This window comes from Procambarus clarkii, chromosome 18 (assembly GCF_040958095.1).
Source record: "Procambarus clarkii isolate CNS0578487 chromosome 18, FALCON_Pclarkii_2.0, whole genome shotgun sequence".
Lineage (NCBI taxonomy): Eukaryota > Metazoa > Arthropoda > Malacostraca > Decapoda > Cambaridae > Procambarus > Procambarus clarkii.
Genome location: NC_091167.1, coordinates 9,693,089 through 9,720,427, shown reverse-complemented (window position 1 = coordinate 9,720,427; position 27,339 = coordinate 9,693,089). Strand labels below are relative to the sequence as shown.

Genomic DNA, 27,339 nt, shown 5'->3' with positions numbered 1-27,339 from the left:
GTGACAAATCTTCACATTTCTTGATCTGTCTTGTTAAGTGACCTTTAAGACCTGCAAGGGTTCTTTTCATTCTCCCTGCATTATCCATACTGGCTAGTTGGTGAAGCCTTGTGGGACTTGTACTTGGGCTGCTCATAATACTGAACAAGTACTGATGGTAGCCTAGGGTAAAATTCTGCCCTCACTAGGCGATAATCCTACCTCTTCTAGAGGTTAGCACTTAAAATTAATACATATTATATACATATATATACATACACACTAATGATTTGAGTAATAAACCAGTGTCACTGGAAGTACCTTTAGGTTAGCTCCTCAATTATCACCCTAGGATGGTATAGACACTAATTAATCACTCAAAGGTGTAATGATCAAAAGTAAATTATTATATATACACAACTCAACTCGAGCTGGTAACAATTACACCCAAAATAGAGTCTGCACCATTCATTAATAGCGCTAGGCTGTTCAATATAGTACAACTAGACTATGGTAATAAATGGAACTAGGATGAACAATAAATAGTTCAACTAGTCAATGGTAATAGGGGACTAGGTTATCAATAAACACTAGTCAATGTATATCCTACCCTGTTGTGAGTTGGCAATTAGCAAATATTGTATTGAGAACACTTGTGCAATATATATATATATATATATATATATATATATATATATATATATATATATATATATATATATATATATATATATATATATATATATATATATATATATATATATATATATATATATATGTATATGTGAACAAGCCTGAATGATCCCCAGGACTATATGCGACTGAAAACTCACACCCCAGAAGTGACTCGAACCCATACTCCCAGGGAGCAACGCAACTGGTAACTACAGGACGCCTTAATCCGCTTGACCATCACGTCCGGACATAAGTAAGTGATAGCCAAAGCTATTTGAACCACTTCCCCGCCGGAACCACCCCATCCGAGTGCCGGCGGGGAAGTGGTTCAAATAGCTTTGGCTATCACTTCCTTATGTCCGGTCGTGATGGTCAAGCGGATTAAGGCGTCTTGTAGTTACCAGTTGCGTAGCTCCTGGGAGTATGGGTTCAAGTCACTTCTGGGGTGTGAGTTTTCAGTCATATATATATATATATATATATATATATATATATATATATATATATATATATATATATATATATATATATATATATATATATATACATATATATATATATTAGTATATTTTGGTAGCAGTCTTTCCTGTAGACATATATTATTAAATATGACCGAAAAAGTAAGATTAATAATTCTAACACGAATTTTCTCAATCTTTCGTACATTTCTTTTCACTGTTGGAGGTAATTCAAAAATCAATTCTCCAAAATTCATTTTTATTTCTAGTCTGACGCGACACTTGAGCGCGTTTCGTAAAACTTATTACATTTTCAAAGACTTTAGTTAACACATACACAACTGAATAGAACTTACACATCTCCGATTTTGTTTATATCTACATTTGAGTGAGGTGGATGGGGTGAGGTGGTATTTAATAAGGTATTAATTTCATCAACACAAGCCAGAACATGAAACAATGGGTACTGAATAGAAGTGATTGTAGAAAGCCTATTGGTCCATATTTCTTGATGCTTCTATATTGGAGCGGAGTCTTGAGGTGGGTAGAATATAGTTGTGCATTAATTGGCTGTTGATTGCTGGTGTTGACTTCTTGATGTGTAATGCCTCGCAAACGTCAGGCGGCTTGACGTTTGCGAGGCATTACACATCAAGAAGTCAACACCAGCAATCAACAGCCAATTAATGCACAACTATATTCTACCCACCTCAAGACTCCGCTCCAATATAGAAGCATCAAGAAATATGGACCAATAGGCTTTCTACAATCACTTCTATTCAATACCCATTGTTTCATGTTCTGGCTTGTGTTGATGAAATTAATACCTTATTAAATACCACCTCACCCCATCCACCTCACTCAAATGTAGATATAAACAAAATCGGAGATGTGTAAGTTCTATTCAGTTGTGTATGTGTTAACTAAAGTCTTTGAAAATGTAATAAGTTTTACAAAACGCGCTCAAGTGTCGCGTCAGACTAGAAATAAAAATGAATTTTGGAGAATTGATTTTTGAATTACCTCCAACAGTGAAAAGAAATGTACGAAAGATTGAGAAAATTCGTGTTAGAATTATTAATCTTACTTTTTCGGTCATATTTAATAATATATATATATATATATATATATATATATATATATATATATATATATATATATATATATATATATATATATATATATATATGTATATATATATATATATATATATATACATATATATATATATATATATATATATATATATATATATATATATATATATATATATATATATATATATATGTATATATATATATATATATATATATATATATATACATATATATATATATATATATATATATATATATATATATATATATATATATATATATATATATATATATATATATATATATATATATATGAAATAATTCTCTATTTAAGATTAATTATGTACACAATTATTAATGATAGTCTCTTAATAGCCTTTATGAAACTTCTAATATTATCTAAAAGTATTAAATCTTATTAGTAACCTCGCAAAATTAACACCACAAAATTCGTGGATAATCATGCGAGGGCCCAGTCACTAATTTGGCTGGCTTTAAAATAAGCGCTGTCACTTCATGGAATAACACTCCACTAAATTAGTGAATGACCATGAAACCGGCGATGAGGCTGGGCTGGGGATCGGGCTGGGGGTCGGGCTGGGGGTCGGGCTGGGGGTCGGGCTGGGGGTCGGGCTGGGGGTAGGGCTGGGGTCGGGCTGGGGGTCGGGCTGGGGGTCGGGCTGGGGGTCGGGCTGGGGCTAGGGCTGGGGGTCGGGCTGGGGGTAGGGCTGGGGGTCGGGCTGGGGGTAGGGCTGGGGGTCGGGCTGGGGGTCGTGCTGGGGGTCGGGCTGGGGGTAGGGCTGGGGGTCGGGCTGGGGGTAGGGCTGGGGGTCGGACTGGGGGTCGGGCTGGGGGTCGTGAGCAGATGACGGGTCACCGCCGCCGTTCTCGACTGGCACTATATTGTTCACTAATTTATTACACTAGTTTATTCAGTTTGATGATAACTAGCTCTCTAGATCATCTAGGTTCGAATGACCTTATAATTTGGGAGATTCGAACCGGTTCTGTTATATCTTGGTTCAAAGGACCATATAATGTAGGAACCGACTCGTAAGATTTATATATATTTGATTTATATGAATTTATATATACGTTAATTTATATATTTCGATAGCAATTTGTATGATGATTAGCGGACTGTATTTCTGCAATATTCGCACAACTCGATTTTTGCACATTAGGGGGAGTTTATATTAACTTTATATATATGCAGTCAATCAAACTACAGTATTAAACTACATATATTAGTAAGTAAATTTTAGAGGTGCCTTATCTTATTGTATGGTAGGCCTAGTCTACCAGGTATAACTAGGATGTAGATACTAAATAATCCTCGTGCGAGGCTAGCTTCCAACACCCAGTAACTGATGCACCAAGATTCTTGTTTCCTCTTCTATGTTCCTGTCAAAAGGGCACTAGCTATAAAACCGGAATCCTAATATATGACAGCTATATCAGATGAAATACTGTATATTATATAAGATAAGGACCAAGGATTAATTATCTGTATTTAGACGCTGTTTCTTGTGCTAACCGGTTCGCCCTATAACTACCTAACATTAACTGGCCAGAAATGATTAGATAAATGGGTTTCGGTAAGACACTTCCCTTGTTTAGATGTTGACTGCGTGTTGATGATGGAAGAAGCACTAATTTGATCTCCATAACACTTCGTCCAAAGGAGAATTTTATAGGAGCTGAATTTGCTCCAGCGACTATGGTCTTAAACAATGGCTGACCTCCCTCATCACTGACACCCCTGCCTCTCTTTGTCCATATGTCAATATGTGGTAGAAGGGTCACATTTACTCTTTTTTATACTGATAATTATGTTAATTCAAATGAGATGTTTTTATGATGTTATAAGTCCAGAGACTACTGTAGTAACAATAGTACCCAACAGAATAGCTGGTGAATTTATAGCACTATGTGGCAATAATATCCTGTTTTCTATTGACTGAAAATTCCACTACAAGCTACATTTTCTATGTGTTAACTTGTGTATACAACAGCAGCAATATTATCTGCATATTGTATTTAATATTAGTAAATGGTGTTGGGTTTTCCGACATCTATATTTGACAAATAGTGTTTTCCTAAGACAGACAATGTGGGGTTTATTATTCTACACATATTTCTAAGATATTCACATTCTCTCATGCAGTGGTCAAGGCGGTGTCCATCACGCTCACCACAGATTCTGCAACTCCGCTACTCAACTGTTGTTTCCATTCCGAATCTCCATGGATATCTGTATCCAAGACGGATTCCTCACTATTACTGATTCTCTCCTGCGGCCACCTCTTCTACGTCCATAGTAAATGGGATTGCCATGTTGTACCAGCGTACAGATTCACTAATTTGTGCTTCTATCCTCCTTTCCTCAGTTACCTTGTCACGGTGATGTTGCCTGATGATACCTCTAATTTGTAGGAGAGTCTTGGGTATGATATATTCAATATGGTCTCCTTCAGGGCCTTCAGCAGCCAGCACATCTGCTCGTTCATTTCCACAGATTCCAACACTGGCGGGGATCAACAGAAATTTTACGACTCTTCCCTGGTTGGTTAGTACTCTCACAGTTCTCTTGATTTCAGCGACTATCGAAGGATTTTCTGCCTGATTTTTACAAAGACTTTGTAGCACTGCTTTTGAATCAGTGCAGATCACTGCACCATTTGTGTTTCGTCCAAGGACTCTAAACGCCATAAAATTGACAGTTAACTCCGCTTGCGTTGAAGAAGCATAGTTCTCAATACGTAATATTCCTTCATTTTCGTATTGAAAGGCATTATTCGTAATGATGGTGACTGCTGCACCAGCCCTGCCACTGACAGGGTTAAATGACCTTTCAGTGTAGATTTGATCTAAATCATTTCCGGCTTCATTATAAATATCCTCAAGATACTTGTGTCTCATTTCTTGTGGTATCATGTTGGACTTTTTCGTTGTCATCTCATTGATGATAATCCTGCATGAGTCATCCTCCCAGGGAGGTAACCTCTCTACAGGCAGCAGCTCACGGGCTTCCTCAAGCAGGTGAAGTTCTTCCAGGTAGCAGACTGATCTGTGATGCCATTTTTTGCTTCATCTTAATTGCAGACTTAGCATTCAGTTCCTTAATTCTGCTTTTAACACTGGGGAGGGACAACTCCTCTCGTAGCTAAAATGTTTTGTTAGTTCTTTGGATTCCAAGAATGATTGTCATGACTTCATTTTGTATGCTTTCAAGCCTTTTCATATCGCTTTGGGAGTAGGTGCACAGAACTGGTGCGGCATAGTTTATGACGGAGCACACATAGGCTGTGTACATAATTTTAAGCGCGGCAATAGAGGCTCCATGCCCATTCCAGGTCATAGCCTTCAGTGCCCTGAGTCGACTTTTGCATGTTCCTATGAGTTGATTGAGCTCCTCTTACCTCCCCTTGTTAGAGCTGACAGTGACACCAAGGTACCAATAGTGGTCAACCCATTCAAGTGTTTCATTATTAATTTGTAGTTCTTCATTTTCTTCCCGCTTGTGATGAGAGTATGCCTTCGTCTTGTTTGTGGAGAGAGTGAAACTGAGCTCAATACATTTCCTTCCAAGGAACTAAATGGACTGTTTAATTTCCCCCAAGGTGGGAGCTTGTATTAGGACATCATCTGCATATCTCACTTGTTGTGTTCCTTCCGGAAATTCAATATTTGCAATGGCGTTCATAAGAATATTAAATAGTGTGAGGCTTAAGACCCCTCCTTGGGGGTCCCGAGTTCCATATTATTGTTCTGGAGACTGCTCCATTGAAGCAAACCTTGGCTTTCCTCCCTGTGAGGTAGTCTTCAACCCATTTCAAGAGTCTCCCCTTGACACCCATGCATGCAAGCTCGTCCAGGATCGCAATCCCTTGTGCTTTGTCGAAGGCTCTTTTGATGTCAACAAATACAGAGTACCTAGCTGTGTCACTAGCCAAGTAATTACTATATAATTTGCTGTGCTCCATCCTCTCACAAATCCATTGACCCCTCCCCTAGTCTGTCTATTGTGTGCAACAGTCGGTTTAGGATGATCCTTTCAAGCATCTTGCAAGTGCATAACACGAGACTGACAGATATGTAATTGCCAGGGTCATTGGGCTTCGGTATGGGATCAATTATTGCATGTTTCCATTATGTGGACAACACCCCACTCACCCCACTTAGGAATAATTTGTTAAACAGATGAAGTAGTGGATTCAAAGACACCTCACACATTGGATTGAGTATGTCGTAGGTGACCCCATCTTCACCAGGTGCTGTACTTTTACCCTTTTTGATAGCACCCCCCCCCCTCCTTACTTCCTGGGCTGTGATTGGTTGGCAATACTCGTCATCACTAGACTGGGCTCTTATTATCCTAATTCTTCTGTCATTATGTTGCAGGAGCTGTGTCCTGCTTACTGCTGCAGGGAGGGAGGAGGAGGATGCCGCATCATTTCACTTGTGGATTAGTTCCTCAGCCTTACCCTGGGGATCTTTGTGAGCCGCAGGCCGGGTTCTGCCCCCCTTAGCTATCTGAATTTTTGCCCACACTTGTCTCGCAGATGTTTCTCTTCCAGTGGAGCTAGTGAGGTGAAGCCATTGTCTTTCCCACTCTTTAATCTTCTCTTCCCTGGCTACTTGACACACAGTTTTAAACAGCGTTTCGTTGCTGTCAGTGGGATGTCTCTGCTACTCTCTACTCATGCTCCTTACATTTGCATTGAGCATCTTTATGTAATCGTTCTCATACCATTTTTTTTTCTGAGGGTTACTGCGCCCAGTCGTACGGCGCGGAACTCTAAGGCAGTGTTCAATTTCGTTATTAAGGTCATCAACAAATGTATCAATGTCTTCTGGGATTTGGTATTCCGTGAACTAGTCACTCATCCTGTTCATGAAGTGTTATCTGCTCCGAGTGATAACCTTTTTCTTTTATTTGTCTCTTGCTCATGTCAACAGTGACAGTCAGTGCCCAGTGGTCACTACATAGATGCTAGTACATATATTGTGCATAGTCTGTGTCCTGTGCATTCAACAGGAGAGTATAGTCTAATCTTCCTCCTCTGAGGTGAGTTGGCTGTTCATCACCCAGGACTCTAAGGTTTTCACTTCCCCTGACAAAGAGTGACAGTTTCCGTCCATTAACATTGGGCTGATGACAGTTGGCACCAAAGTGTGGGTGTCTGGCATTCAGGTCACCAACCAGCAGGGTAGGTTCTTCATTAACAAACTCAGGCAGTGTGTCAAGGTCAAGTTTACTCTGTGGCACATATAGGTTGATTATATGTAGGGCATTATTGTTTAAGTAAAGGGTTACTCCCAGTGATTCAAACTCATCCCCCATGTGCAGGTCATCAATAATCTGTGCGGGAATGTTGTTATTTACAAAAGTGATGAGACCCCGTTTTCTTTCCCCAGAGAGCAGGGAGAACTTGTGATAACCGCTAAACCTTGGGTTGAAGTCATCACCCACCAATGTCTCTTGTAGCACTATGACATCAGTTTGGTGTTCACGAACGTATTGTATGATGTCATTAAGTCTATCGCGAATTCCACTGCAGTTCCATTGTAGGATAGTGAGACGTTCTTCACCGTGGTTATCCATCGTGGAGGTGTTGGTCATCAGATGTGCTGTGTGCGGTGTTGTTGCTGGTGAGAGTGTGTGCACTGGTGGTGTTGTATGTGGTGTTGCTGGTGAGAGTGTGTGCACTGGTGGTGTTGTATGTGGTGTTGCTGGTGAGAGTGTGTGCACTGGTGGTGTTGTAGGTGGTGTTGCAGGTGAGAGTGTGTGCACTGGTGGTGTTGTAGGTGGTGTTGCTGGTGAGAGTGTGTGCACTGGTGGTGTTGTAGGTGGTGTTGCTGGTGAGAGTGTGTGTACTGGTGGTGTTGTATGTGGCGTTGCTGGTGAGAGTGTGTGCACTGGTGGTGTTGTAGGTGGTGTTGCTGGTGAGAGTGTGTGCAGTGGTGGTGTTGTAGGTGGTGTTGCTGGTGAGAGTGTGTGCACTGGTGGTGTTGCAGGTGAGAGTGTGTGCACTGGTGGTGTCGTAGGTGGTGTTGCTGGTGAGAGTGTGTGTACTGGTGGTGTTGTAGGTGGTGTTGCTGGTGAGAGTGTGTGCACTGGTGGTGTTGTATGTGGTGTTGCTGGTGAGAGTGTGTGTACTGGTGGTGTTGTAGGTGGTGTTGCTGGTGAGTGTGTGTGCACTGGTGGTGTTGTAGGTGGTGTTGCTGGTGAGAGTGTGTGCACTGGTGGTGTTGTAGGTGGTGTTGCTGGTGAGAGTGTGTGCACTGGTGGTGTTGTAGGTGGTGTTGCTGGTGAGAGTGTGTGCACTGGTGGTGTTGTAGGTGGTGTTGCAGGTGAGAGTGTGTGCACTGGTGGTGTTGTAGGTGGTGTTGCTGGTGAGAGTGTGTGCACTGGTGGTGTTGTAGGTGGTGTTGCAGGTGAGAGTGTGTGCACTGGTGGTGTTGTAGGTGGTGTTGCAGGTGAGAGTGTGTGCACTGGTGGTGTTGTAGGTGGTGTTGCTGGTGAGAGTGTGTGCACTGGTGGTGTTGTAGGTGGTGTTGCAGGTGAGAGTGTGTGCACTGGTGGTGTTGTAGGTGGTGTTGCTGGTGAGAGTGTGTGCACTGGTGGTGTTGTAGGTGGTGTTGCTGGTGAGAGTGTGTGCACTGGTGGTGTTGTAGGTGATGTTGCTGGTGAGAGTGTGTGCACTGGTGGTGTTGTATGTGGTGTTGCTGGTGAGAGTGTGTGCACTGGTGGTGTTGTATGTGGTGTTGCAGGTGAGAGTGTGTGCACTGGTGGTGTTGTAGGTGATGTTGCTGGTGAGAGTGTGTGCACTGGTGGTGTTGTATGTGGTGTTGCAGGTGAGAGTGTGTGCACTGGTGGTGTTGTAGGTGATGTTGCTGGTGAGTATGTGTGCACTGGTGGTGTTGCTGGTGAGTGTGTGTGCACTGGTGGTGTTGTATGTGGTGTTGCTGGTGAGAGTGTGTGCACTGGTGGTGTTGTATGTGGTGTTGCTGGTGAGTGTGTGTGCACTGGTGGTGTTATATGTGCTGGTGTTACTGTGTGTATTGGTGCCAGTGGTCAGTGGTATTGTGTTCACTGGTGTTGATGTGTTTATTAAGGTTGATATGTTTACTGAGGTAATGGTATCACTGTGTCTGCTGTTATGTGTCTTGGCTCCACGTGTTGCATCACTATGCACCAAGTTGCAACTTGCTAGACTCTCCCAAGACGGTCTCTGGTCCTGCAGAATTTGGAGTATAGTCTCCCGCTTCTTCTGAATTGTACACAGGGCACGCTCAAGTATATTGTGCTTGTTCATTAATTCTTGAATGAGTGGGGGATTTCTTATCATGCGGGTAATCATTGCTTCCATATCGGGCGGGATTGTGTTGTCTGGATCCAGTAAATTGTTGGTTGGTGGGTGAGGAGGGGAAGTGGTTGGTTAGGTAGGAGGGAGGGTCGGCTGGGAGGCAGGAGACCTGGGTGACTAGGAGGGATTAGAGAGGTAGTGAGGTAAAGTTGGGGATTACTGAGTAAGATAGAGGTGGTTGGGTTTGTGAGAGGGAGGGGCACTGGTTGGGCCTTAGTGGGGGGGTGGTGGGTCACCCAACATCTACCTCAGGATGTTGTCGGTCTATTGTAGGTTGGACCCTGGGCTGGGCTCTAGGTTGGACCCTGGGCTGGGCTCAGGGCTGGACCCTGGCTTGCGGTAGTACTGTTTACGGAGCCATTCCCGCCCCTGTTCACTGGTCCATCTGGGGTTTGACTCAGTGGTCTTCTCGAACGCTGCCAATCAGGCCTCACGCTGCAATATGTGTTCCAGGCATGGTGGGGCTGCTTGCAATTGACACTGTTACGACCCTGGGTTCTTCAGTGGAAACCAGAGGTCAAAATTGAACTAAATAAGCTACGTTAGAGTAGCAAAATGCAACTCGATGTGTCTTTGTTTGTATCTTCCCTGCCAGACGTAAGACTATTCTTGTTTCTCAAAGAGCATTTAAAGACTGAGCTGGGGGTTGATTATTAAATAATAACATAGGCTCCAACTATGTTTACTAATACTTTAATCATTTGTAAAGTAACAATACGTTGCATAGGGGAAGATTTTTAATGTGCTTAGCTGCACGATCAATTAGGCTCTTCCCGGCACCACACGAATGCGGGAGGCTGATCTGGGCTGAAGCGGCCTTCTCTGGTTGCTGGCTGTGGTGAAAGGAACCTCCTCCCCTTCCTCTTCGTTTCCTTATTTCTGTGTCTTGTTCAAGATAAGTATATACTGAGTACATTATTCAATCTCTGGCATACTCATGTTCTATGTGTAGAGTAGTATATTTTGTGTGTAGTAGGTGTTTTTAGAGGTTATATTACTAGTTATTCTAAAGGGGGTTCCATTGGAACCACGTGGTCCCCCTACCCTAAGCTGACTCTAACTTCAAGTAATTCAATAGTTGAGCTTTACCCTAGCTTGTGTTAAGTGTAAAACCTTGTATCCTGCTTATGTGGACCAAGGCTTTTAACGTAAGGTAGTGTGGTAAAGTTATTATTATTATTGTTATTGGTGTGAATGTATATGGGGGGCTGTTAAGGGGTTAATAAATAAGTACATGAATTATAAGAGTATCGTTCTTCCTGTGTAGGAGATCTTAATCATTCCCTAGACTGACCTTGTTGTGTATCCAAGTTTTCAGCACTGCTTATAGTTTTATTTGGGGGCCGGGCCTTTTAGCTCTCCCATATTTGATAACTGTCTTGATTCCCCATAGCAAGCCCACCATTTTTTATAACAGACACATTTAGGTATTACAGTGCCACCCCCCCCCACCCTGTTTAAGCTTAAGCAGACACTGTTTGGTGTTGTGAGCCACTGCAACACCCACACTTAATTGGACGATCACATTGCCACGTTCTGTGATCCCACCGTTGACAGTTGCCACATAAGGACGGGCTGCCAATATACCTTTCCACCTTGCACGCCCTCATGCCTGGTATTTTAATGACTGGGGGCAGTTCTCCCTTCCACAGAGCGATTGCTTGATTTTTGGGCAGTCCGCCGGGTCCAGTGTTGCGCTCGACCCAAACAGTCTCTTCAAGGTCATCAAGAAAGTCCACTTTTGCATGAATACTTTAGTTCTAGATTATAATTTTAGTTTGTCTTGTCTGTAGGGAAGCTTCCAACAATTTAATATTCTTACCGTGATACTCAAGTCTGGTCTCTGTGAAGAACTGCAGCTTGGGCACTGTCCCCGTGCACCCGTGCACTGACACTGCCACCGACACATCTGCTCACTGTGCAATACACCGCTCTGTGGGCGCGGGCGGCCTCAATAATCCATTTGTACTTCTCTGCTGCTGTCAGTTCCGTTGCAGGAAAGATTAGGGTGTGCCACCCACCATCTTTGACTTGTTGTTGTTGATGATGATGATGATGATGATGATGATGATGATGATGATGATGCCGCTGCTGATGTTGTTCATCCCGTCTCTTCCCGCTGTTCCGTCTCATACTTCCCCTGACTTTGACTTGTTTGTAGCCCTCGTCATCCTAGGTGTAGGGTCACCTATATCATTACTGTTGGAGGGTCACATGTGGGGAACCGAACCCATGCTTGGTGGGGGGGGGGGGTGTTATGGTGCTCGGGCACACTTGCCGTGCTCACTTGTGGTTGTCTCTTCTGACGTCTGGTTACCACCATTTATTGGCTGCGGCTCATCTCATGTGTTCTTGGGTGTTATGTCTTCTACCCGCACTCTACCTTACACACACATGCACATATAGACACCTTCAGGGCACTATGGTTATACAGTTTTCACACGTAGTGTAAGGGCACTATACAGTGGTCGTGTAAACACAACAGTCGCACACACAAACCGCGACCTTGGGTAGGGAGGGCACAGGGACTATTTTATGCACGAGTGGTGCCTGGGGCCAGGTACCGGTGGGCAGCCCACCCGTCTTCACACTGTTTCCCTCGTGAGTGCCTGAATTTCACCTCATAAGTAATGTCTGTCGTTCCTTCTCCAAGTTTCAACCAGAGGATGAAACATAATTCTCACTAGGATAATGCAGTAGGATAATTCCAACTGCATCGTAATTCTCCCACATTAATAGGAAGACTTCTTGCCTAGCCTCTTGCCTAAGCCTCGACACACAACCAGCCCATCACGGGCGACCCTTCCTGTGGGGAGTTAGTTTTGACTCGAATAGACACGTTAGTGCCAGTTCGCATGTTCAGCGCCCGGAGGGGTGCCCAGGCAACTCTCCCAAGCCCTCAGGGAGTCGCACGTGTGCCCCCCCCCCTCCCCTCCCGTCATCACAAGGTGACACTCCAGGGGAAGGGGGGACATCAATCCCCCCGACCATCCAAGTGGTTGGGAACCATTCCTTCCCCTGTCCTATCCCTAATCCTTAACCTGATCCCTTCCAAGTGCGATATATTAGTAATTAATGACGACTATATAGCACGTAATATATGGCCATTTGTTAACTGCGAGGAGTCGACTTGTAGAGAATAACCTTGGCCACTTTCCAGCCTTGCTCTCCCTCCACGAGACGCCTCAAGGTTAGGCTGATACACAAAGTTACTGCAGCAATGTTTTAAGTTCAAGAAGGAGCTTCACCAAAGAGTTACCGACATATACTCTGAGTAAGATCTCGCTATTTATCGGAACTACGATATACTATATCGGCCTTAATGAGGCACCAGAATATTTTCACCAAGAAACGATTGTTAAAATGTGAACGTTTTAATGTGTATTGAATGTCGATGTTTGCACATTTTATCAATATTTGTGAACAGACTGTCAGTCTTCGATGGAAAATATGAGATTTTAAGTCCATGTTTGGAAGCAAATGTGTTTGAACCGCTTTGGTTTAGGCTTCCTTCTCGTGGTACTTGTTGATGCCTTGCTTGCCCGCAGTCTCTCACCTCACACTTTATTTTTTTTGGGGGGGGGGGGGGGGGGTGGCGGGGAAAATGTTCAGTCATTCGTCCTAAATGAGAGGATCAAGCTATTATGTTGACCTGATCAATTATCGATGAACTTTCCTGTACCTGAATTTACCCGAGGGCCACTAACACTAGTTCCCTCGACGAGGACAGGAAGCCGGCGGCTTGTCGAAGGTCCCCCACCCCCATTTGCCTTTATAATCTATTCCAGTTTTATTTTGAAATTCAAGTCTTGGCATTTACGGCTTCGGCGGGTAGGCGGTTCCTTGGGCATAATAACCTTGTGTTTGAAAAAGCATCTCCTGTTCTCAGTTCTACATTGTGGCTTGTTGAGCTTAAACCCGTTGTTCCTTGTTTGTTACATCTGACCTTCTGAAGAAATTTTCCATCTCAACATCCTCAAAATTGTTCAGTAATTTAAAAATTTCAATGAGGTCCGCTTGTCACGCCTGGTTTGCAGTGTTAGCTCTGTGGCCCTCAACCGTTCCTGATAGACGAGTTGACTTGGCTCTGGAATGATTTGTTGCCCGGTGTTAGACTTTCTCTAGTCAAGTCAAAGGTGGCCTTGATTATTCCAAGGGTTTGCGGCTACCTTTCTTGACTGCTGCTCCTACCTGCTGTGTAACATTCAGCTAGTCATGGAGTTTGACTATTGGTTTTTATTCCAAATGACGTGCATAAAAAAACAAACTAAGAACCTTTAGAAAAATTAAATAGCAGAGCTGTCGATGTGACCTCTTGACCTCTTGTAGAATGATTTTGAACACTACACCGGCCGATGACAACCCGGATGCCAGACATTAGCGTCATTCAACTGAGCGTCTCAACTATTTCACCAAAAATATGGCAATGCGAAGACTACACGAATTTTATAATTATTATTCCCACCAAAATTTAGTGCCCAAGCAAACAAAAATTCACAAATGAGCTACCGTTTTAATAGAGATTTGTTTAAAACGATTGCATCCGAGATATATTTAATATCAATATTAAGACAAAACGGGTGAATAAAGCTTGTACACACTGGAAGACTGTCCTTACCTTGACCACGTTCTGAGGGAGTCTGTTGCCTCCAGCTGCTGCTGCCTCGGGGCCTGAAAGTAATCCTGCTCTGCTCTGAAGTCACCCAAGGTTGTGTTATGACCGATACCGTTAACAAAAGCCTCAGTTCTGATATTCAGTTTTCCTAAATGTTTCTCGAGGAATCAACAGTGTTCTCGTTTACGTAAACACAACGTGAAATAACCCACCTGTTATGAAGTCTCCCCCATTGTGTGGAGGGCAAAATGACGCAGAAATGAGCTGTTGGTGCATTTTGTAAACATATTGCATGAATATTTACTAATAGTGGCACGGAGGGAACATAATATTTTGTCCATAGAGAGCGCGCACGAGGGAGTTGGGTCACCACCCAGAGGGCGGACCCGCGTTCAGCCCGCGGCGCCGGATGGAATCAATCAGGCATCTGCTGAAACTAATCCTTGCCCATGTTTACTAAGCGTGAAATAGGTAGCTGGGAATCACAGCTGTTCCAGGCTGCATCCTGAGGACGGTCACACTCACGGTGACATGATACAGACATAACACTTACTGGGAATGACTAGAAAAAAAAGAAAAATGTTCACAATGAATTCTAACAGAACAAGACGGCATGGAAGTAGAGAAACAGGTTAGTCATTATGCAGTAAGGTTTCCTCTTAACATAACAGTGGGCAACTAGAATGATCTAAACCAGCGGGGAGAAGTAAACTCCTTACTTAAACTTAAAATTTGACATGATAAGGCCCGCAACACTGTGATTCTTATAGTCGCTTTACATGAATGTAAAAACATCACCACCACAACACCACCACAACACTACCACGACACTACCACGACACCACCACAACACCACCACAACACACCCCCAACACTACCACAACACCACCACAACACACCCCAGCACTACCACGACACCAACACGACACCACCACAACACACCCCCAACACTACCACAACACCACCACAACACCACCACAACACACCCCCAACACTACCACGACACCACCACGACACCACCACAACACACCCCCAACACTACCACAACACCACCACAACACCACCACAACACACCCCCAACACTACCACGACACCACCACGACACCACCACAACACCACCACAACACCACCACAACACCACCACAACACCACCACAACACCACCACAACACACCCCCAACACTACCACAACACCACCACAACACCACCACAACACACCCCCAACACTACCACGACACCACCACGACACCACCACAACACCACCACAACACACCCCCAACACTACCACAACACCACCACAACACCACCACAACACCACCACAACACCACCACAACACCACCACAACACACCCCCAACACTACCACAACACCACCACAACACCTCCACAACACACCCCCAACACTACCACGACACCACCACGACACCACCACAACACCACCACAACACCACCACAACACCACCACAACACCACCACAACACCACCACAACACCACCACCACAACACCACCACAACATCACCACAACACCACCACAACACCACAACAACACAACCACAACACCACCACAACATCACCACAACACCACCACAACATTACCACAACCCCACCACAACACCACCACAACATCACCACAACACCTCAACACCACCACAGCACTACCACAACACCACAACATTACCACAACACCACTACAACACCACCACAACACCACCACACCACCACCACAACACCACAACACCACCACCACAACACCACAGCAATACCACCAGAACACCACAACACCACAACACAACCACAACACCACCACAACACCATAACACCACCAAAACACCACAACACCACCACAGCACCACTGCAACACGACAACACCACTACAACACCACCACAACACCACCACAACACCACCACCACAACACCACCACAACATCACCACAACACCACTACCACAACACCACCACAACATCACCACAACACCACCACAACACCACCACAACACCACCACAACAACACCACCACAACACCAACACAACACCGCCACAACACCACCACCACAACACCACCAAAACACTACCACAACACCACCACCACAACACCAACACAACACCGCCACAACACCACCACCACAACACCAACACAACACCGCCACAACACCACCACCACAACACCACCAAAACACTACCACAACACCAACACAACACCGCCACAACACCACCACAACAACACCACCACAACACCAACACAACACCGCCACAACACCACCACCACAACACCACCAAAACACTACCACAACACCAACACAACACCACCACAACACCACCACCACAACACCAACACAACACCGCCACAACACCACCACCACAACACCAACACAACACCGCCACAACACCACCACCACAACACCAACACAACACCGCCACAACACCACCACCACAACACCACCAAAACACCACCACAACACCATCACAACACCACCACAACAACACCACCAAAACACTACCACAACACCAACACAACACCACCACCACCACAACACCATCACAACACCACCACAACACCACCAAAACACTACCACAACACCAACACAACACCACCACCACCACAACACCATCACAACACCACCACAACAACACCACCAAAACACTACCACAACACCATCACAACACCACCACAACAACACCACCAAAACACTACCACAACACCAACACAACACCACCACCACCACAACACCACCACAACACCAACACAACACCACCACCACCACAACACCATCACAACACCACCACAACAACACCACCACAACACCAACACAACACCGCCACAACACCACCACCACAACACCACCAAAACACTACCACAACACCAACACAACACCACCACAACACCAACACAACACCACCACCACCACAACACCATCACAACACCACCACAACAACACCACCACAACAACACCACCACAACACCAACACAACACCGCCACAACACCACCACCACAACACCACCACAACACCACCACAACACCACCACAACACCACCACAACACCACCACAACACCACCACCACAACAACACCATCACAACACCACCACAACACCAACACACCACCAACACAACACCACCACCACAACACCACCACAACACCACCACCACAACACCAACACAACACCGCCACAACACCACCACCACAACACCACCACAACACTACCACAACACCACCACAACACCACCACCACAACACCACCAGAACACCACCAGAACACTACCACAATACCACCACAACACCACCACAACACCACCACAACATCACAACACCACCACAACAACACCACCACAACATCACCACAACACCACCAAAACACCACAACACCACCACCACAGCACCACTGCAACACGACAACACCACTACAACACCACAACACCACCACAACACCACTACCACAACATCACTACAACACCACCAACACAACACCACCACAACACCACCACAATTCCAGCATCGCAACACTACCACCTCAACACCACCACAACACCACCAAAAACACTACCACAACACCAACACAACACTACCACAACACCAACACAACACCACCACCACCACAACACCACCACGACACTATCACAACACCACAACACCACCACAACACCTCAACACCACCACAGCAGACCACAGTGTTGGTGTTGTGGTGGTGGACAATTTCCACCGAATATACCCAAATGTTTTGTATCTTAGCATGGCCAAAGTTCATTTTAGCTGAGTTTTCACCTATTCCAACCTGCCCTAGACAACCCTACCCAGCCTCTCCTGGCATATCCAAAGTCAGATTTGATTAAAGTTGGCAAAATTCATGCCTTTCCCACCTAAATTTTACTTAATTTATGCCAATTTCCACCGAATATACCCAAATGTTTTGTATCTTAGCATGGTCAAAGTTCATTTCACCCAAGTTTTTCACCTATTCCATCTTACCTTACACAGCCTTACCTAACCTGACCTAGCATATCCCAAGCTAGATTTGATTAGAGTTCGTGAAATTTATGCTTACTCACCTAAATTCAACCTAATTTAAGACAATTTCTACCCAATATACCCAAAATGTTTTGTTACATAGCTCAGCCAAAGACCATTTTAGCCGAGTTATCACATATTCCAACCTACCCTACATAGCCTTACCTATCCCTGACCTCGCAGATTTGATTAAAGTTGGGGAAATTTAAGCTATCGCCATCAAATTTGAGACAATTTCCACCAAATATGCCTAAATGTTGTGTATCATAGCACAGCCAAAACCTATTTTATCCACATTTTCACCCATTCCAACTAAACCTGGACCCAACCTCTGATGCGACATATACTCAGAGAAGTGATGTTTTTTGGATATGAACCTAAATGCCCATGCCTAACCTGCAAGAGTCTTGGAGCTTTGTTGAATATTTTATCTATTTTTCTTCGAAAACTGAAGTTTTGGATATGAACCTATCCGCACTGTGCCTAACCTGCTAGGTTTTTTGTTGAACATCGTAACCATATTCATAGAAAAGTGATGTTTTGGATATGGACCTAACAGCCCCTCTCCTTTAAAACTTGGAACTGTGTTCAATATTGTAGATATAGTGTTGGGTATGTGTTTTGTTTTTACACATCAACCCAACTGTCCTGGACCTAACCTCCCTGCATCTAACTTCAAATTTATTGTAAATATGGAAGGAACGTGTTGTTTGTGCATCAACCCAACCGTCCTTGACCTAACCTCCATTTATCAAACTTCAAATTTATCATAAATATGGAAGGACCGTGTTATTTGTGCATCAACCCAGCCGTCCTGGGCCTAACCTCCCTTTATCTAACTTCAAATTTATTGTATTTATGGGAAGAAGGTGTTGTTTATGCATCAACCCAACCTCCCTGGACCTAACCTCTGATACACGGATCTTGGTTCAACATTGCATCATACTCGTAGCATATTTTTTCCACATAATTCAACCATCCTCAACCTAACCTCTTATATTACCTGGCGGAGGGAGGTTAATGGAAAATATGATAATAATGGGAATTTTCTCTACATCAGTTCAACTTAACCATCCTTAACCTAACCTTAGTTAGAAAGGGATATAACTCACCAAAACTATTTAATTACCATTTACCCAATTTTCCTTATCCTAACCTATAACTATAGGGTTTAGACCCCCCTTTACCTCGAAATTATACTACATATTTAAGGTAGGAATATATTTTCACATATAAACCTAACATTCCCTAATTTTACCCTATACTATAATTTCGAGGTAAAGGGGGGTCTAAACCCTCTAGTTATAGGTTAGGATAAGGAAAATTGGGTAAATGGTAATTAAATAGTTTTGGTGAGTTATATCCCTTTCTAACTAAGGTTAGGTTAAGGATGGTTAAGTTGAACTGATGTAGAGAAAATTCCCATTATTATCATATTTTCCATTAACCTCCCTCCCCCCAGGTAATAGAGGTTAGGTTGAGGATGGTTGAATTATGTGGAAAAAATATGCTACAAGTATGATGCAATATTGAACCAAGATTCGTGTATCAGAGGTTAGGTCAAGGACGGTTGGGTTGATGCACAAACAACACGTTCCTTCCATATTTACGATAAATTTGAAGTTAGATGCAGGGAGGTTAGGTCCAGGACAGTTGGGTTGATGTGTAAAAACAAAACACCTACCCAACACTATATCTACAATATTGAACACAGTTCCAAGTTTTAAAGGAGAGGGGCTGTTAGGTCCATATCAAAAACATCACTTTTCTATGAATATGGTTACGATGTTCAACAAAAACCTAGCAGGTTAGGCATAGTGCGGATAGGTTCATATCCAAAACTTCAGTTTTCGAAGAAAAATAGATAAAATATTCAACAAAGCTCCAAGACTCTTGCAGGTTAGGCACGGGCATTTAGGTTCATATCCAAAAAACATCACTTCTCTGAGTATATGTCGCATCAGAGGTTGGGTCCAGGTTTAGTTGGAATGGGTGAAAATGTGGATAAAATAGGTTTTGGCTGTGCTATGATACACAACATTTAGGCATATTTGGTGGAAATTGTCTCAAATTTGATGGCGATAGCTTAAATTTCCCCAACTTTAATCAAATCTGCGAGGTCAGGGATAGGTAAGGCTATGTAGGGTAGGTTGGAATATGTGATAACTCGGCTAAAATGGTCTTTGGCTGAGCTATGTAACAAAACATTTTGGGTATATTGGGTAGAAATTGTCTTAAATTAGGTTGAATTTAGGTGAGTAAGCATAAATTTCACGAACTCTAATCAAATCTAGCTTGGGATATGCTAGGTCAGGTTAGGTATGGCTGTGTAAGGTAAGATGGAATAGGTGAAAAACTTGGGTGAAATGAACTTTGACCATGCTAAGATACAAAACATTTGGGTATATTCGGTGGAAATTGGCATAAATTAGGTAAAATTTAGGTGGGAAAGGCATAAATTTTGCCAACTATAATCAAATCTGACTTTGGATATGCCAGGAGAGGCTGGTAGGGTTGTCTAGGGCAGGTTGGAATAGGTGAAAACTCAGCTAAAATGAACTTTGGCCATGCTAAGATACAAAACATTTGGGTATATTCGGTGGAAATTGGCTTAAATTAGGTAAAATTTAGGTTGGAAAGGCATAAATTTTGCCAGCTATAACCAAATCTGACTTTGGATATGCCAGGAGAGGCTGGTAGGGTTGTCTAGGGCAGGTTGGAATAGGTGAAAACTCAGCTAAAATGAGCTTTGGCCGTGCTATGTTCCAAAACATTTTTGGGTATATTTGGTGGAAATTGTCTTAAATTAGGTCAAATTTATATGGGATAACTTAAATTTCGCCGACTTTAGCCAAATCTAGGTTTGGATATGCTAGGATAGGTTAGGTAAGGTTGCGTAGGGTAGGATGGAATAGGAGAAAATGTAGGTAAAAATGGGCTTAGGCAGTGCTGTGATACACAACATTTGGATATATTGGTTGGAATTGCCTTAAATTAGGTCGAATTTAGGTGGGATAGCTTAAATTTCGCAGACTTTAACGAAATCCAGGTTTGGATATGGTAGGATAGGTTAGGTGAGGTTGTGTAGGGTAGGATGGAATAGGAGAAAATGTAGGTAAAAATGGGCTTTGGCGATGCTATGATACACAACATTTGGGGATATTTGGTGGAAATTTGCCTTAAATTAGGTCAAATGTAGGTGGGAATAGCTTAAATTTCATCAACTTTAACTAAATCTAGGTTTGGATATGCTAGGTCAGGTTAGATGAGGTCGTGTAGGGTAGTATGGAATAGGCGAAAATGGGCTTTGGCAGTGCTATGCTACGCAACATTTGGGTATATTTGGTGGAAATTGTCATAAATTATGTCGAATTAAAGTGGCATAGCTTAAATTTCACCAACTTGAACTAAATCTAGGTTTGATTATGCCAAGTCAGGATAGGTGAGGTTGTGTATGGAAGGTCATATATAATATCTTAGGGTAATGAACTAGTATGTTTATGAAATAGTGTAAATTTTCCTATTTGGGGTTCGAGCTATATGGCAGACTCATATAATGTATGGACAGAGGCGACATAGGCTTGTATGTGAGGATATGGGATGCTCATATTTAGTTAGTTTAGCTAGGTTGAATTTAGTCAAATTTGCGTAGTATAAGTATATTTTTGATAGATTTAGATGAATTTAAGTTTTAACAGGATGCATTTTGATAAGATATAGCAAATTTGTCTAAAATTATCATAGAAAATACTGACTTCACCTAACCCCACCTGCCCTAACATATCTAAGGCTAGAACAAATAAGTCTGTTAGATGGTTTGAATAAATACATAAATATGGTGGTCTGATTGGAGAGAATGTAACAAGGAAGGTATTAATAAGACATAAAAACAGTGGGCATATGTTAGATGAATAGTTTAGCACTAATAATGTTGATATCTTAATGGAAAAAGAATGTGTTATATATTGAGCTCATCGGAAGTCATATGCACCATTTTTATATGTGAAATTCTGACTTTTGGGGAGTTGGTTAAACTCAGCATATTATAATTAATGTCCTAAATATACCCAGTAAAATATCATGCAAATTGTGTATTGTTTGACCTAGTTGGTTGTGGTTTGTACATATATAGCACAATTAATATACTTGTGTATTAATTGTGCAGATTATGTATTTTGCATAAGTTGTATGATTATTGCAATCATGTATTGATTATATTTCTATAAATTGTGTATTGTTTTGTGCAAGTTGTATGTATTAATTGTATATGTTTTTGTATGTGTATTTGCGGAAATTGCTTAGTTGTGTATTTAATGAATATGTGCTAGTTATGTATTGTTCATATTTTGGTAAGTTGTGTATTGATTATTTTTTTCAGCAAGTTGTGTAAATGTCGCAATTGTATTTGTGTAAATCGTGTATTTATGCTAGTTGTGTATTTTCATATTTGGGGTAGTTATGTATTGTAAGTATTTGTGCTAGATATGCATTTGTACAAGTTGTGTAATAATTATGAAAGATGTGTAATATTTGTATAAGTTGTGTATTAATTGCGCATGTTGTGTAATTGCATATGGACGAATTGTTCATTTATACCTTTGTGTATTGATTGTCATTGTGCAAGTTGAGTAATTATATAGCAAGTTTTCTTGTAATAATTGTGCAAAGATGTAAAATAATTACACAAACTGTGTAATAATTGTCCATGTTTTATAATAATTTTTGTGATAATAGTGCATTTATGCAAGTTGTGTTTTTAATTTGTTGAAGTGGAACTGGTGCAACTGTATTTGTGTGTGAAAATTGTGTATTTTGTGTAAGCTCTGTAATCTGATAAAATAGATCTTCATGGTGTAAGTGTGTTTTGGTTTATGAGACAATGTGTGGGTATTTTGTGAAAATTATGTTTGTGAAATTATGTAATTTTAGTGAAAGCGCATTTTTGATTGTCTAAATGCATAAGCATTTTGATATATTTGTGCAAAATACCATACTTTGTGTAAATGTCATACTCTGAGTGTCCATGCAATATTGTGTAAATGCTACATTTTCATGTCCAACTGACATATTTTTGCATGTAAATGTTATATTTTTGTCTATAAATGACATGCATATGTTACGAACCCGGATTCAGCGTCCGAGCCCGGAGCAGTAACGACCACGCCATCTGTGGGTCAGCTCTCGAAACCCCCGCCAAACGGACGACGACACCAGGTGAGGACGGCGAATACCGGCCACAAGGGCCAGTTTCCAGTCCTGTTCAGCGCTCCACACCGCCGCTGCTGACCTCTGGTGAGGTGGTGCCCAGACTATAACGCCATCTATGAAGTGGATGTGTCGGGCGTTTGTGTCTGAGCCTGTAAGTGAGGTGTTTTAGTGTCCCAGTTATTGATGACGTGTCTGCTTACAGAGCCGACCTGGGACTGCTGTGATGGACGTGGAGTCAGTCTACCCGAGGCAGCCAGTCTCCATACCTTGAACCTTGCTGCAGCTGTTGTGAAGTCGTCCCCCCGGAAGAACACTGTGGTGTGTTAGCCTGCCAGTGGAGTGGCAGTAAAAGGATTTACCCGGGACCGACTGTTGGAGACGATCATCCACTGGGGTACTGAAGACAGGGGAGTGATTTGTGGTGTCACACGAGGCTCCTGTCTAGGGCGTACCCCTTATATCGTTCGTGGAGTGGCCGGACCAGCCTTGTTGGCTCAGAACCTGCCAGCAGACCAGCTGGACGTGTGGTTGACGGCCTCCACGGCGGTGCCCCCAGTGGACCTGTGTTTTGGCTGACCTGTGGCCAGGGTAGGCTCAGCATTCTCAGAAGGATTCGTTGTGAGGCCACGAAGAAGCACCAAGGACTCAGCACAGAGAGTTTTGGCACCAGCGTCTCCAGCAGAAGACAACGATCGTGGATTAATCCCCTTGTATAGTGTTAATACCCCTCCCCCTGTGTAACCTTTTTATATATTATTTATTGGTGACGGACATTATATTATATTAAGTTTTTGCCTTTATTTCCCTTCCCCTTTAAGTTACTTGCGTCACGGATCACATCCCTTGAAAGCCACTGCTGGCTTGGGGTCGGATATAACTTCCTCTAACAACATCAGAGTAAGGACCCCGTTGCGTCCCGAGAGGGCCGTAACAGCATACATTTCAAAGTTTTTCGGATTTTGGGGTATTTAAACATAAAAGTTATTATTATATATCTTGCCATGGGTCCCAAGAAAGCCTGTGGTAAGGTTCAAGCCAAGAAAACACATGTGAGAATGACCATAGAGGAAAAACAAGAGAGACCATTCGTAAACATGTAAATGGTACATGGGTTGTTGAACTAGCTAGGCAGTACAATAAATCTATGTCAACGATATGCACCGTAATTGCTAAGAAAAAGGACATTATGAGTGCTAAAGTGGCAAAAGGCATATCAACAATCATGAAACAAAGAGCACAAACACTTGAGAATGTTGAAAAGTTATTAATTCACCCAGAGCAAGCTGTAGTAGGCCGTTGTGTTAACCTTTTTAATGACAATGTGATGTCTCACTTCAGACAAGTGTTACAAAGTGGGGAAAAACAAGTGTCACTAGACAGGTTTTTAGTGAGAAAAACAAGCAGTGAGCCACAAGCAGGTCCTAGTGGTATGCAGAAAAAACGTGCCAGAGAGTGTTCCCCAGAGAAGTCATCACTGCTTGATGTTATAATGGAAGGGTAGAAGGGTACCCATGGCCCCTCCTCAGGCTCCCCCCAACCCTGGGAACCAACCATAATACCCATGGGGCGGAGCCCGATAGGTTCGGGCTCGGGGTTCCTGGTAGGCCAACAGAACTCCTAAGACTGAAGTAACTGTGTAGGGGACGTTCACTATCTCAGTGACTATAGCATTAGAGAGCCACAAAGGCGCTCTCAAAGAAATAATATACATTTTATTCTAAAAAAAACTACGAAGATGCCCAATACAGTATATACGAATACAGTATTGGGAATTGTGCAAAAAGAAAATTACCTTAACAAGATGAGTAGTAATAACTATTATCTTAGCTGATACCATGAAGTTAATACAACCATATTAACCTGAGTCCTCTTAATGGATGGTACTTTCATCATTTCATCTTCAAAATCAAGATCTACCAAGTCATTCTGACCCATCAGCTGTGTGATCATCTTATGAATGGCACCTCTGTAATAGCCAAAACATGTCTTCACTTTCCAGAGTTAAATAAATTAAGCTTAAGCGATAGCGATTTATAACAACTCATAACTTAATTACTCTTTTAGTGTCTCACAAACTGAAAGACCTACACGAACAGAAATGGACCATCCTCGCCTAAGAGTGGTGCATTCTCTACTTCGAAGCTGTGCAATGTGTGGTGTAACCCCTTCAACCAGAAGGCCAACTAAACTGCTAAACACTGCATCGTGGTCTGGCATGTTTACACCCGTTACTAAGCATGCTGTAGGTATATCTCTCTGGCCTTCCACTGATTTACCACCTCTAGTCGAAGCATTTATGGTGCAACTCTCCTCGCCAGAATTTCTAACAAATTTCACCAAGTCTTCAAATACTTTTGCATGAATACTGCTTTGTAAATCCTGAAATTAGTGGTAAAAGATTCATTATGTTATTAAATCAATGAAAAAGCAAAAAAAAAAGAGAAAACTATTTAAATATACCCTGATGACAGTTATTTGTGTAGCTGCAGGGAATATAAAAGGAATAAAACCAGTGTTGAATGTAATGAAACACCATTTTCTGGGTGAGCCCCGGAGGCTCCCTGGAGCTAATCGGGCTAATGTATGTTATATTAGATCGGGACATTAGCTAAGGAGTTCAGACCTACCAGGGACCAGCGCCAGAACCTGGCCCCTTCAGAGAGGTTTCAGGGAACAATGGCCCTGGAAAACCCCCTTGTGGTTGGGGTTTTCCTTATCTGCCATCGACCGGGGTTAGGCACCCAGAAAGGTAGGCATAACAAAACAACTCCCACATGGTAAAAAACTAAAACAAAAAACCGAACAGAGAGGTAGAAACTCCCTACAATTCCAAGGAAACAAGCAAACATCACACTTTACTGCCGCGCCGATCGTCCACATAACCCTCCCCGCCCTCAGAGGGGGAGGGGGGAGCCCCGGACCTCACTGCGCCATTGCCTAGCATCAGTTCGAAAGCTAAGCTTCAACCAACTCGAAAAAAACGCCAACCAGTGGGAGGGAGGCTTGCCAGGGAGCCTCCAGGGCTCACCCAGAAAATGGCGTTTCATTACATTCAACGCTGGTTTTCTGTGGGGAGCCCCTCCGGCTCTCTGGAGCTTCATACCCAAAGAGAAGGAAAAGAAAGGGCTGACCCGGGAGGCAGCCGCCACAAACTCCGCAACGCGAAGCCGAGACAACAGGCTGCAACCTGCAACCCAAGGCAACAAAAACGCACAGGAGTAGACACGCGCATACAGAACGAGCGGCCAAGAACCTGTGTGACCCTCAAATCCTTGCGCCCGAAATGAGCCCTAGACGTCACCAACAATGCAGCGAAAGCTGCAAACGTCCGAACAGCACGGGCGCAAGGCTAGACCGCAGGCTGGAAGACTCAAAAACTCTGCGGACGACATGGAAGACCCGAGCTCTGAAACAGGGAATGAGGGGAACTGGATCAACCCAAAGCGCATCCCCAGACACGGTACGCAGGTAACGGCAAAAAAGCGCAACCGGACAACACAGGACGTACCCCCGGCCGAATCAATCAAGCATCAATAACCCAAGGACCCCTCTGGAAAGCAACCATCTTGACCGTCGCCAGTAGGACAGAGAAAGACTGCAAACGTACAAACCTACCACCAGTACCAAAGAGCAGAAACCTGAACCAAAGGGGCTACCACAAATTGAGGAGAAGATAAGAGCCTGATCAAGGTCCCTGATCAAGGACCAGGACAGCTCAGGCGACGCATGAGCAGGCCGGAGGTGAAACAAAACACGAGAAAGCGTACAGAACGGGGCAGATGTGACATCCACCCCGAACGCAAGCCGGAGCGGCTCCGCCAGCGCCGCACAACACGAGACGACAGTAAAAAACATCATATAACTTAAGTCCTGAAAACCCAAGAAAAGACAAGACAACTCGATGCGAAAGAGAAGACAACCTACGAAGAGCAA

At 43.2% G+C, this 27,339-nt stretch overlaps 1 protein-coding gene across 1 annotated transcript in view; it reads right to left on the bottom strand.

Annotated features, from left to right (window-relative positions):
- Positions 1-14,353, bottom strand: part of LOC123754670 (C-type lectin lectoxin-Phi1) — a 101,533-nt gene extending 87,180 nt beyond the window's left edge. The window contains exon 1 of the mRNA XM_069326244.1: positions 14,201-14,353. The gene's annotated coding sequence lies outside the window, so the exon portion shown is untranslated. The remainder of the gene's footprint in view (positions 1-14,200) is intronic.
- Between the last annotated feature and the right edge of the window lie 12,986 nt (positions 14,354-27,339).